This window comes from Oryx dammah, unplaced genomic scaffold (genome assembly GCF_014754425.2).
Source record: "Oryx dammah isolate SB20612 unplaced genomic scaffold, SCBI_Odam_1.1 HiC_scaffold_27, whole genome shotgun sequence".
Classification (NCBI taxonomy): domain Eukaryota; kingdom Metazoa; phylum Chordata; class Mammalia; order Artiodactyla; family Bovidae; genus Oryx; species Oryx dammah.
This window is the reverse complement of record NW_024070211.1, coordinates 23,055,540-23,068,638: the sequence shown is the minus strand read 5'-3', so window position 1 is coordinate 23,068,638 and position 13,099 is coordinate 23,055,540. Positions and strand designations below refer to the sequence as shown.

The window sequence follows — 13,099 nt, the reverse complement described above, 5'->3', positions numbered from 1 at the left end:
TTTGTGTTTGTTCATATTAATACATAAGTATTTTGGAAAGAGTCCATAGCTTTCACCAGATTCTTAAAGGAATCTGTAATCCCCAAACAAGATCCACTAAACTCTATCTCTGAACTTTCAAAGAAACACTGTACTATAAGCAATACCAAATAAAGTACAAGGTAAGTAAACATGAACAGAAGTTCTATCATATAGGCATTAAATGGTACTCATCTTTTTTTCCCCAATGGCAGAAAATGACATTTCTATTTTTTTATGTAAAAATACAAATACACAAAATGCAAACATATAAAAATATTATAGTTGTACATAAAATATACATGTACTCATGACATTTCTAACCAATTTTTATCTAATTTTTCATGAGTAGTATAGCCTCTCTTCACAGACACTATTCCTCCAACGTTCATTCATCTCAAACAGTGGTCCATTCCTAATTGCTACAAGGAAAGCTGCTCTTCTGTCAATCTTTGGTGCTCACTTTCTACATTTTATACCACATTTTTCAAACTGTGGTAGCAACTTCAGTTAAGTTCAAAATTTTCACCGGTGACTGCAATAAATTCCTGAATTTCACACTTCTTTCCTTGAGATCTTAAATTCTAAGTTTCACCCTGTGCACATCCCTCTTTTTTTAACGGACTCACTTGTACTGAAGCTTACTCATGATCTCCAGGTCCAACTCTCCCTCACCCTCCAGTATCATCCTGATTCTGGCTTACTTTTCAGCATAAAACAAAACGTATTCAATGAAAACTGACAAAAACCTAGTAATTCATAAAGCAATGAGAATTGTCTATATTATAAAAAGTCACTCCAATTAAAGCATAAATTATTCATAAATGTGATTTTTTTTCAATTTTGAACATAAATCTCTACGGTACAGAATCTGGACCAAATACAGGATCACTCTTACCCAATGCCACCAAAACCAATAACTGATTAATTAAAGTGGTAAAACAGGAAAACCATTACACACACACACACACACACCACACTTGCACCTTAAACATTTTAAAACATGTGCACGCTCACTAAGATACTTTCTATTTCAGCACGCATCCTGTGATTCCAGGTCAATGCTGTCTTTCTCAAATATACTCATTCAATATAAATTGTCTAGCATTTCCACTTTCAGTTTTATTAAGGTGGATCATGACCAGAGACAGCCGTGAAGCAATCTAACTGTAAAAGGCCTTCTAAATTTTTAGTTCCCACCCTAGACCTTTCAAGTACCAAATAACCCAATACTTAGTGATTTGCCTTTGTCAAGTCTTTCCAAAACATTCAATCTAGTCTGCCAAATGACAAACTGCATTGTTTTACACACTATCCTATTGATTGACACAATATAAAATTATGTAGAAACAGAAAGTACAATTAGCATAAGTAAGTTTGAAAACAAACACAAGTGGCTCTCAGTAAGGAAAGCGCGACTGAAAAGAACAAGACAGAGAAGACACACTGAAAAGTAGTGGGACAGCACTGCTCTCTATCTATCAATCAGGATTTTCACTGCTAGAGCAGAGAGTATTGTCAATTCTAGCAGGTATTGTTAAGCTTCAATGTATTACATGCCTCTGTGACCATCAGCACATCTTGTAGGAGATATATAACATACATATACATAATACATATTAGCAAATTTAACATACGCCTTCTAAAATACCTCTTTCTTAAGAAACCAAATGTTTCTAATTTAGGCTAAGAGAAATGTCAAAGAACTAGATCGGATTTTATTGGTTTGGGTGAAAGGCAATTACCTTTAAGAATTACAGAACAGAAGACGCACCAATGTAACCTTCAGAATAAATTAAAAGTGTTAAAAGTGAAAAATTTTAATGTTCTCCCTTTTGGCTTTATTGTAGTTAATTTATATGCCATAAAAAATTCACTTATTGTGAGAGTATGGTTCAATAATTCACAGTACATTTCTATACTGTGTAATCACTGCAATAACCCAGTTATAGAATATATTTCCATCACTCAAAAAATCCCTCCAGCCCTTCTGGCATTAATCGTCACTATCAGCACCTCTGCTTTTTCTATAGTTTCCCTTCCTGGACATTTCATAGAAGTGGAATCATATAATATGTAATCTTTTTGAGTCTGATTTTTTACTAAGCATAAGATTGCTAAGGTTCATTAATGTACCACATATTAGTATTTCATTCCTGTTCCATGCTGAATAGTTTTCCACTACATGGATATGCCTTATTTAGTTTACCCATTTATCAGCTAATGGATATCTGGGGCTGTTTCAGTTTACCAGTTGTTTCCAGTCTACTACAGGTAATGTTGCTCTGCACACTTGGGTACAATCTTCTTATAGGATGTATGCCTTCATTTTTTTTTTAAATAGATTTCTATGAGCAGAAGTATTGGCTACATGGAAATAGCCAAATTGCTTTCTAAAGTGGACATGTCAGTTACAGAATTCTTCTTAAGATGTCTGGCCCTGCCATTAATGGCTGGTATGATTCTGAGTAAGTCATTTATCCACTCTGGTCCTGGGTAACACAAAGGGCTGGTAAAAACACTCCCTAAAACTCTGATTTCCTTTGAAGCTTAACTCTCTGATCAAGACTTAGCATATACTAGGGATCGAGACATGTATCACTATTACTCCTTTCCTTTCTGTTATCAGTCTCCTCTGGCCTGGGTTTTTCCCCTCTCAATCCTAAACACAGTGATATCATTCTATAACCAAATGGCCTATAGAACCCGCTATCGTGAGTCTTTTCACAAAAAGACAGAAAGGGAGCCTGGTGCAGCTGATAAGCTCTTCAGGTATATTGCATACAGAGACGAACAATGCTTCAGAATAAAAGAAGCCAGGTATAATGGGAACACATGGCTGGGGTATTCAAGGAAATCACACAAAATTTACATCCATGGAAAATGACTGAGGACAAGGGAAATACTGATGCTAAACCCTGTCTTTCAATGTGAGGCTGTCAAGGTGTATATAATGGTCATAATTAAATGACATAACATTAAGAAAACCTGTTAACCCTGATTTTGACTATGGATACCAGAGAACTAACAAATAAGAGAAAGAAAACCTGCAACTTGTGTGTGGCTACTTAAAATCAGTAATACCAAATGGTCATTTACATTGTTTGGTGCATGTGATTAATAGCCATCAAGCAAAATAAAAGCTACCCATGCCAAGCTACCCATGCACACATCTAGGTGTTTACATGTGTATGAGCAATAATGCAGGTTCACATTCACAATAAACTTGTGATCTGCACATGATAAATATGAAAATATTTGCTGAATGAATGTGCTAAATCTTTTTACTGTTTATTAAGCACTATCAGAAGGACTTCAGCCTGTGGGTACACAAGAGCATTTTGTAACAGATTCTAATAGGAATCTTTGTTAAGAAACAAATGGCTAACTTTATGTTAATACAGTATCTATTTAGCTGTAATCATTTAAATCACTGCAGGACTTTTTATTTTGTATATGTGTCTATGTGATATTTAATTTGACCAAAATGTAATTTGTATGAGTTCAACTTCAGTCAGTTATCTACTAGAGAGATAAGCAGAGGTAGAAAGTTGGTGGTTGCTTCTATTTGACTTTTTAAAGCCAAAATAAATGCCTTTTTAAGGCATTTTGAATTCGAAAATTTTCTGAAAAATCCATGTTTCATCACTACTGAGATAAAACTACATTTAAATCTCTATGGTTCCCTCTCGGGAACTGCTATTCCTAGGCTAAGCAAACCTTTTCCCCTTAACTGTTGGCTTCACCAAGACACCTAATTCACCTCGATACCTAAATACCTAACTAATATATGAAAGGTCAAATTCAGAATGCAAAAGTATTCTCAGATGGTCCAAGACACACTATCCAAAAAAAAAAAAAAAAATTTAGGAAAACTAAATCTATTCAAAGTCAAGGAATGACTGTGTAAGTGGGCTAAACAGTTTCATGAGTCAGGGATAAATAAAAATAAAACAGTAACAAAAATTTGGTAATAAAGTTCAAAAAGGAACTCATACTACTTAATTTACCCACAAGAAATGGTTTGGGAAATATTTTTAATCAACAGTCATCATGTCATGAAAAAGCCAAGGAAAGAACAAATTTAAGCTCTTTCAGTATCATTCTTATCTAGTCTCATTGAACAATGTTTTCTTGTAAAATTAAATGGGTATTCAGGGAGCAAATTCTAACCTTTGGGTAATATTCAAGTCTGAAAATTTAGTATTACAAACATATATACAACATTCCTTTGCCTCAATTATAAAATTTAGGGCAGATCTTCATCATTTTTTTTGCTTCAAATTCCAGTAGTTCAGTACTTTCCAAAACAACACTAAGGAACTAGGGGCAGTTAATACTCATTTGTCTACACTTCCCTGCTTGATCCCACTTATGACCAGTGGCAGCTCTTTAGGCAAAGACCACTTTTTGAATCGAAGTGGACAGCTCTGAAAGTTGGTTTATCAAGTACACTGTCAAGATGGTTAATAAAACTTAATTCTTCTCTCACTTTCACTCATTTTTCTTTCTCACATCTCAAGGCAAGATGACCTATAACTGCTTTCATTTATTTTTTTTTACAAGAGAATAGAAAAATAGGAATGTAAATCAGGTTAAAAACCTTTATAAATAATATTTATCCTACTCATAAACTAGAGATAAATCCTGAAAAATTAAAATCATTTAAAAGAAAACACACACACAAGAAAATACCACTATAATAAGTAGCTACTGTAGGTTTGAACCTACTTTCCCAAATTTAATCACCAAGCAATCTTTTACCAACAAGTAATAAATTTAAGTGTTTTCAAAAACAGAGTTCACTTTCTACCCACGTTAAGATGGCTTAACACAATGAAGACAAAAATAGAAAATTTAAAAACAAAACAAAAACCCAGAAAAGCAACAAGAAGATTCTACAGCAGAGCTTACAGTAGGGGTAAAAAAGTCTAATCAGAGCTATGTTTGAAGAAGTGTCCCAATATTTTTACAGAACGCTAGTGTCTGACTACGTTGCTGAAAAGGCATCCATAAGATATGAAATAGTAAACTGCCCAGATTAACACTTCTGAATTTAACAGAAATGTTACTCGTTAATTATGGATAAAGTGAATGAAAAAGCACAGAATATAGTGTCCAAAAACCTGGCTTGAAAACTTAGCTACATAACTAAAGTTCAAAGTCATAGTTTCCACCAATATTAAAATGGACCCCAATCTCCCTCTTGGGAATGTGAAGGCTGTTTAAGGCTGTGCAGCTCCAAGAAATTCTATTATTTAAAAAAGCCTTTTTACTGAATTTGTTACATTATTACTACTTCTGTTTTATGTTTTGGATTTTTGGCCATGAGGCTTGTAGGATCTTAGCCCCCTGAGGATGGATGGAACCCACATGTCCTGCATTGGAAAATGAAGTCTTAACCACTGGAATGACCAGGGAAGTCCCCAAGAAATTCTACTTTAAAATAATTCCCATTCACCTCAAGAACTGTACCTTAGAATATGTGACAAAACAAACCCCTAGTCATGTTTCTCTAAAACTATATAAATTGTACCAAATCACAAAATAAAAGAACTGTTTCCTATTGCAAAATTTCACCAATGTAATGGTGGGGAATAAAGCAACAATGTTAGAATACTGTCCCTATTAGAACCATAAGAATTTTAATAATGAGATTGTAAGATTTTTAGAAAAGAAGACCTATATCAGAAAAGCTATATACTTCAGTGTTTACAAGCACAGATTTATGAGCCAGACAGGCTGTCTTGATCCTATCTCTACCATTTACTAGGTGTGACCTTAACATCTGTGTTTGTTTCTTCAATATAAAATAACACCTATCTCAAAAAGCTATTATCATGTACTTTCACTTTTCTCTTGAAAGAATACCCTTTATAAAACAAACTCCTTTGACAATAACTATAAAAGTAAGCTACAATAATACCACCTCACAGCCATCAAGATAGTTACTATTAAAAAGAAATAATAATTCAAAAAGATACATGTACCCTAATGTTCACTGCAGCACTATTTACAACAGCCAGGACATTAAAGCAACCTAGATGTCCATCGACAGATGAATGGATAAAGAAGACGTGGTACATATATACAAAAGAATATTATTAGGCCATAACCCGGACTGAAATCGAGTCATCTGAAGCGATGTGGAAGAACCTAGCGGCTGTCATACAGAGTGAAGAAGTCAGAAAGAGAACAACAAATACTGTATATCAACACACACAGAAAAACGATACTGATGAACCTATGTGCATGTAGAGAATGAACTTGCAGGCAGAGCAGGTAAAGGAGACGGTGGGATAATGACATATGTACATTACCATGTGTAAAACAGCCAGCCAGCAAGAAGCCATTATACAGCACAGAGTTCAGCCCAGGGGAAACATACTATGTATACACAAAGCTGACTCACACTGCTGTACCGCAGAAATTAACACACTATTGCAAAGCAATTATACTGCAACTTTAAAATAAAAGGAAAAGAAAGGGAAAAGAACAAGCACATAGTGAGAATATGGAGAAACTGGAATTCTTGAATATTGCTGCTGGGAATGTAAAATTGTTCAGCTGCTATGGAAAAGAAGATGGTAGTTACAACGTGCTCACCACAAAGTTTAGCTTCACCATCTTGCCTTGCCCTCACTCCCCTTTCCCTCTGTTAACCACTCATCTGTTAAGGAAAGAGACTCAGATTACAACTGGATGAAACTCAAGTTGCAAAAGGACAAATATTCTATGATTCCACTTTTAAGAGGTAGCTAGAGTGGACTAATTCATACAGTCAGAAAGTACAGTGGTGGAGACCAGGGGACTGAGGAATAGGGTGGGGGGGACGGGGAGTTACCGTTTAATGAGTATCAGATTTTAGTTTTGCAAGGTGAAATTCTAGAGATGAATGGAGGCAATGAGAGCTGTGTAACAGTATAAATGTACTTAACATCACTGAATTTTAACTGTACACTTAAAATTTTTTTATGTTATATGTATTTTAAAATAAAACACACAAACAAATACTGTTTAAAAGCATGAAAGAGCACCAAGAGCGATCTGGATTTGCAAGACCAATATTCTGGAAAAAAGGCAAGTATATTGAGAAGAGTCCTATGTTTGCCTTCACTCATTCCCTTGGGTCATCTGTTGTTCTCACAATACTTGGAGGCCAAGCAGAAAGTCGGAGAAGGCGATGGCACCCCCACTCCAGTACTCTTGCCTGGAAAATCCCATGGACGGAGGAGCCTGGTAGGCTGCAGTCCACGGGGTCGCTAAGAGTCGGACACAACTGAGCGACTTCACTTTCATGCATTGGAGAAGGAAATAGCAATCTGCTCCAGTGTTCTTGCCTGGAGAATCCCAGGGAAGGTGGAGCCTGGTGGGCTGCCGTCTATTGGGTCACACAGAGTCGGACACGACTGAAGCGACTTAGCAGCAGCAGCAACCAGAAAGTCACAGGTGGAATGGCTATCAAGTAGCTAAGGCTTCCGAGGCAAAAGTCTAAAGAAAAGAACCGAAGTTGTGCAAGCAAACTTCACTGAGACGTTTACTGACACATCATCTAAGCGTGGATGAGACACCAAACTCCGAACAGAAAGTAGCGTGGGCAGACTAAAGAGCTGATCAGAGACTGTTGCAGACCTGCAGTGGGGACCAGTCAGTATCATCTCGAGGCACAGTAATGTGGAGATCAAACCGTAAACAACTCAGGCTTTTGACTGAGACCCCAGAAGGGTTTTTTTCTGTGAGTAAAATATGGTCTGAAGAAAACAAAAAGGCAAACTAAAAACAGATCAACCTTAACAAAGCCTAAAAGCCAGTTCCATCTAGATTACGGTGATCTGCCCATACTGTGCCTGTCTGCCAGAAGAAAACTGCATTTCCTAAGAAGGAAGGTTATCATCACTCAGGGCCTCCACAAATTTTCATATACAATGTTGGAATAGTTAACAGGTCTGTCCCCAGCACAACAAAACAAACACCCCAGGATCCAATGTCTAAAAACTAGAAAAAGCCCCAGCAAGTCAAAGTACTCTATACTCAAACTATCCAGAAGTGTTTAAGAACAAACCAACGACAAACAAATAAATATAAGTAAACTGTTAAGTCAAGGGTCTGTGTTGTAATCTCTAAATCCCTAGAACAATAATAATAAAAGCATATATAAATAATAGCTAATGGGGGAAGGGGGTACAGTAATAAAACATACTTGACTCACCTAAAAGAAAGAAAACTGAAAGAAAAAAAATCAATGAAGAACAGATGAGACAAACAGAAAAAAGAAAACCGCAGCAGGATGGCAAACATAACCCCAAATGTGTCGGTCATCACATTAAACGCAGAAGAACTACACGCTCCATTTTAAAAGCAAAGATAATCAGACGGGGTTAAAACGCATGTTACTATCTGGTACTTACAAGTGACACACCTTAAATATAAGCAGACAAAAAGGTGAAAAGCAAAGAGTGGGATGAAGTTTGCTAAGAAAACTTTAATTATAAGAAAGCTCACATTAATATTAGACAAAGTAGTCTTTTAGCAGGAAGTATTACTAAAGATAAAGAAGGATATAATCCTAAATTTATATTCACTGTGTAACAAAACTTCAAAATATATAACCTAAAAGGAGAAATAAGACCCAAATCAAATCTGAAGATTTTAATATTTCTTGGTAGTTGATAGAACAGGCAAACAAAAAAATCAGCAAAGATCTAAGATCTGAACTTGATTAGTAAATCTGACCAACTGACACATACACAACACTTTCTCCAGCAACTGCAGATTGAAAAACTGAAATCAACTGAAATTAAAAACTTCTCTTCAAAGACACCATTAGGAAAAAAGACATGTCTAGAATGAAAGACAGTATCTCACAATACATTTATTATTTGATGAAGTATTTTTATCCAGAACATACCAAGAACTCTCACAAATTTTTTAAAAAATCAGAAAACCCACATTAAAAAAAAAAGGCAAGTGTGTAGTTTAATTTGTTATACATAAGTGTTCATCATTCAGTCATCTCTGACTCATTGTGACCCTATGGACTGTAGCCCACCAGGATCCTCTGTCCATGGGATTCTCCAGGCAAGGATACTGGAGTGGGTTGCCATTTCCTTCCTCCTGTTATAAAGTGTTTTTTTAAAAATTAAAGAGGACTTTTGAATTAGTGGTTAGAGTAACTGCTGTAACTACTACAGTATCTAACATTTTTGCTGAGTTTCTAACTATTCTAATACCAATGGTTTTAAATAACTTCTGATGACAATTAGGTATCTAAATCCTTAGAAAATCACTTCTTTAATGAGAATTTTACTATCAGATTCAAAATTAAAAAATGAGAAAAGAAACAGGGCTAAAATATCTAATATGTTTTCATAGCTTACGCTTGGATCATTGATAAAAATCACTTTTCTTAAATTAAAGGCTTGGAAAAACAGGATTATCTACCCAAATGCGATGTCCACATCATGAAACTGCCCAATGACAGAAGAAATTGGAAAAAGAAACCCAGCTGTTTAGAATAGTGTTTGACACATAATACACATTCACTGCATACCTGCTGAATTAATGAATTTATCCACATAAGCAACAAAGGTGAATGAATGTTAGCTAAACCCTGTGTAAATAAACTGTCATAAACATATAAGTGTGTGTATGAGTGTGTGTGGAGAAGTCTCCTTTATTGACAAAAGTTTCATCTTCCTTTACTACACCAAGATATCTGTGCTCTATGAATGCACCTCCACAGGACCTACCCATGATGGATTAATACCTGCTTGCCTCCCTCCTTAAACTTGATGTCATGGATTGCTACATCATCACTGCACACACAAAAAAATAGTTCACAGGGCATAAGTAATCAAAAGTGTTTATGGTTCTATTAATTTGCTGAAAGGGGAACTTTTTAAATGGATGGCAAGGAAGGAAATCCTAACTATCAAGCCCAATACGCTTAACCTTTACAATATTTATGATGTTGCCCTGGTTTTATTTTACATAAAGGCCCAGTACTTGGCTTTTGAACTAACCATAAAAAGATACCAAGGTATTATACTATCAGTCACAAATGCAAAAACTAGAACGCATATGGGGACCCTGTCTTGTACAGGCCCTTCTTGCAAAAGCAGTAAGATAAAGAAAAAAAAAAAATTAAAAACTGTGAAGCTTAACAGCCCAAAAGCCACATCCTATTTCCTTCTAAGGTATCATTTTGAAAGCAGAGAAAGTACCAAGAAAACTTAAATGCTATTCTAGAATACAGCTGTTTTCAAACTTTTCTCAGTGCTCAATCTAGAATACAGTAAAGAAGAAATATTTTTTGGATCTAAGAAGTACCAAAATCTACAAAAGAAAATGCAGACTCTCAACTTCTGTGATCTCCATGTTCTCATCCTATCTTCTGGTATCCAAGGACATACAAATCCTTGGTAGCTTTAGCAAACAGCTTATATTATCTCTCAACTTGGTTCCTTGATATCTATCACCTCTGATAACTGTAATTTTCATAATAACGACCAATTTGACACACTCCTTACAGATGCCTAAATTTCCATCTTCCATCTTATCAGGATTCCCTTCACCCACATACTGAGATGGACAGACTTTCAGCTTCATCATTAGAAGACTTCAAATATCTCTGGTATTAAAGGTCCTCTTTTTCCTCCCACCTCTCCCTGTGTACATTTCAACAGCTCCTCACTTCAACTAGAACTTCATGTCTACTGATCCCTAACACCGAATACTTGTTTCCTGGGAACTTGTGATTCAATTGCCCGCTTCTTAAAACAGCATTGACAATCAATGATTTTAACAATGCTACAATCTTAGAATTATTCCCCATACCCAATAAGCCAAACTGAATTAGCAGTTTTTCCTTAGCTTTTGAATATTCTTCTCTGAGACTGCTAAGTCCCTCCAAACAAAGTATGAAGGCTACTGACTGCAGTCACTATACAAACTTTGTGCCAACTTACTTAAATTATCCCCTCCCAATTACAAATGATCCACTTAGATGGCTGACCCAGCACAGGGGATATTCCAAACCTCCCTGTGTGTTAGTTTCCCATTGTTGCTGAACAAATGACCAGCTTCAGTACCTCATTTACTCTATAACAGTTCCAGAGTTGAGAAGACTGGAAACAGTTTCACTAGGATAGATTACGATGTCAGCAGCACTGGTTCTTTCTGGAGGCTCTGAGGGGGTTTCACTTCCCTGTCTCTTTCAATCTCTAGTGGTCACCTGTATTCCTGGACTATAGCCCCTCTTCCATCTTCAAAGTGTATCATTCCAATCTCTGTGTCTGTCATCATATTACCTTCTCTTATTCTGACCCTCCTGCAACTGTCTTATAAAGACCCTGCAGCAGGATAACCTAAGACAATTACCATCTCATGATCCTCAACCTCATCACCTCTGCAAAGTTCCTCTGCCGTATATGGTGACAATCTCTAGGTTCCAGAGATTAGTCGTGGGCGTATCTGGGAGTCCATTACTCAGCCTACCACATTCCTCAGTACCTCACATGCTTCTGTGACCAGTAACTGACTGTCTCATGGTCTACTTTATTAAGGAGACCATCCTTGGCTTCTCTCCTCTTCACAAAGTTCTTCCTACATTCCACTTCACCTCTTTACCCATCCTAATGACTTTCCTAATAGCTCAAAGAAGCAGTGATCCATTGGTCAACTCTCCCCCCATGACTTTGAATTTATAGCTTCTAGTCTTTAAGGATAACCTCAATAGAACTGTATCTTTTTTATTTGTAAAAATGACTGGGAATATAGATAAATAAGTAAAAATATGAAAGTATCTTTGAAAATCATGACAAAGTTTTATGCAGAAAATTCTATTAACCTTCCATTAACCTCCCACACCACAATAGGAAATGCTTTCCTATTTCTTTTGACATGAATTCTAATTGCTCCAAAGTAACCTACAGAATGCCATCTATACATTTAATTTCTCCCTTGATATTATAGCTATTTTATAGTTTACAGGGGGAGAAATACACGAATATTAATATACCTGTGGATTATTTTGATAATTAAAGCTATTATATAATCTATAACAAATTTTCTTCATAAAATTAAAAAACTGAAAAGGAAACATACTAAGTAGTCCCAAACCAATCTTAGAAGTTTAACATGTTAACTTTTTTTTAAAGAAAAGGATGAATTAAAAATAAAGCAGATTAAAAACAGGTAAATTAAGTCTCAAATGTTAGAAAAAGTATAGTGGCAGAATCACATGTCCCATTTTGAGATATGTGTACACTTTTCTTTCTAGAAAGCTGAACCTGCCAACAACAAAGTGTTCAGGGACAAATTTCGACCAATAGCTGCCTCTATTAGTAACTTGTTATTCCATTTTCACTTTCAAGAGTCAATGTTTCCCACAGTATCTATACACTGAGGCTGGCGCAGCGCATTTTAGACACAGACCTCTCCCCGTCAGAGTGAAAGTCAGCGAGCTGCAGAGGAGGAAGGCAGGAAGACAGCGCAGTGTCTCCTCTTCTCCTGGGAGCCTGAGTTCTAAAATTCCAACAGTCAGAGCCAGTATTCACAGGAATAAGACATATGCCTAGGTGTATGTCTTATCTAGCAGGTAAAGGGATCTGATAAGTCTGGAATGAGGGTGAAAAGCTTCATAAAAAATAACAGAGATGTCAATATAAAAAAATTGGGGGGGGGTAGTTTTTGGAAAATTAGAAGAATTTATCTTGATTGAAGCACTGGTTACACATGTGCACACATGTGTCAAAAATAACTTTGTACACTTTAGTTCTCCACATTTCAATGTTAACTGAAATTAATTATACTTTAATTAAAAAAAACCACTTATTTAATTAAGCCCAGAATACTACACATAAAAAGGCAAAATGAAGAGAATGAAAGATGAAAGAATTATATCTATAGAATATGAAAATACATCAAGACTTTAACCTCTTTCTAAATCTAAAATTTTGCATTTTTAATAAGCATTTTGAAAAAAAATGCACTATCTATTAAAACCGTGTATAGTAATTCTAAGATGCAGTGAGTGCCTGGGTTGTGCAGGAGGCTGTGCTAGGTGTGGGAGACAGAGCCA

At 35.9% G+C, this 13,099-nt stretch overlaps 1 protein-coding gene across 2 annotated transcripts in view; it reads right to left on the bottom strand.

Moving 5' to 3' along the window:
- Positions 1 to 13,099, bottom strand: part of CUL3 (cullin 3) — a 103,115-nt gene that overhangs the window by 31,451 nt on the left and 58,565 nt on the right. The window lies entirely within an intron of this gene.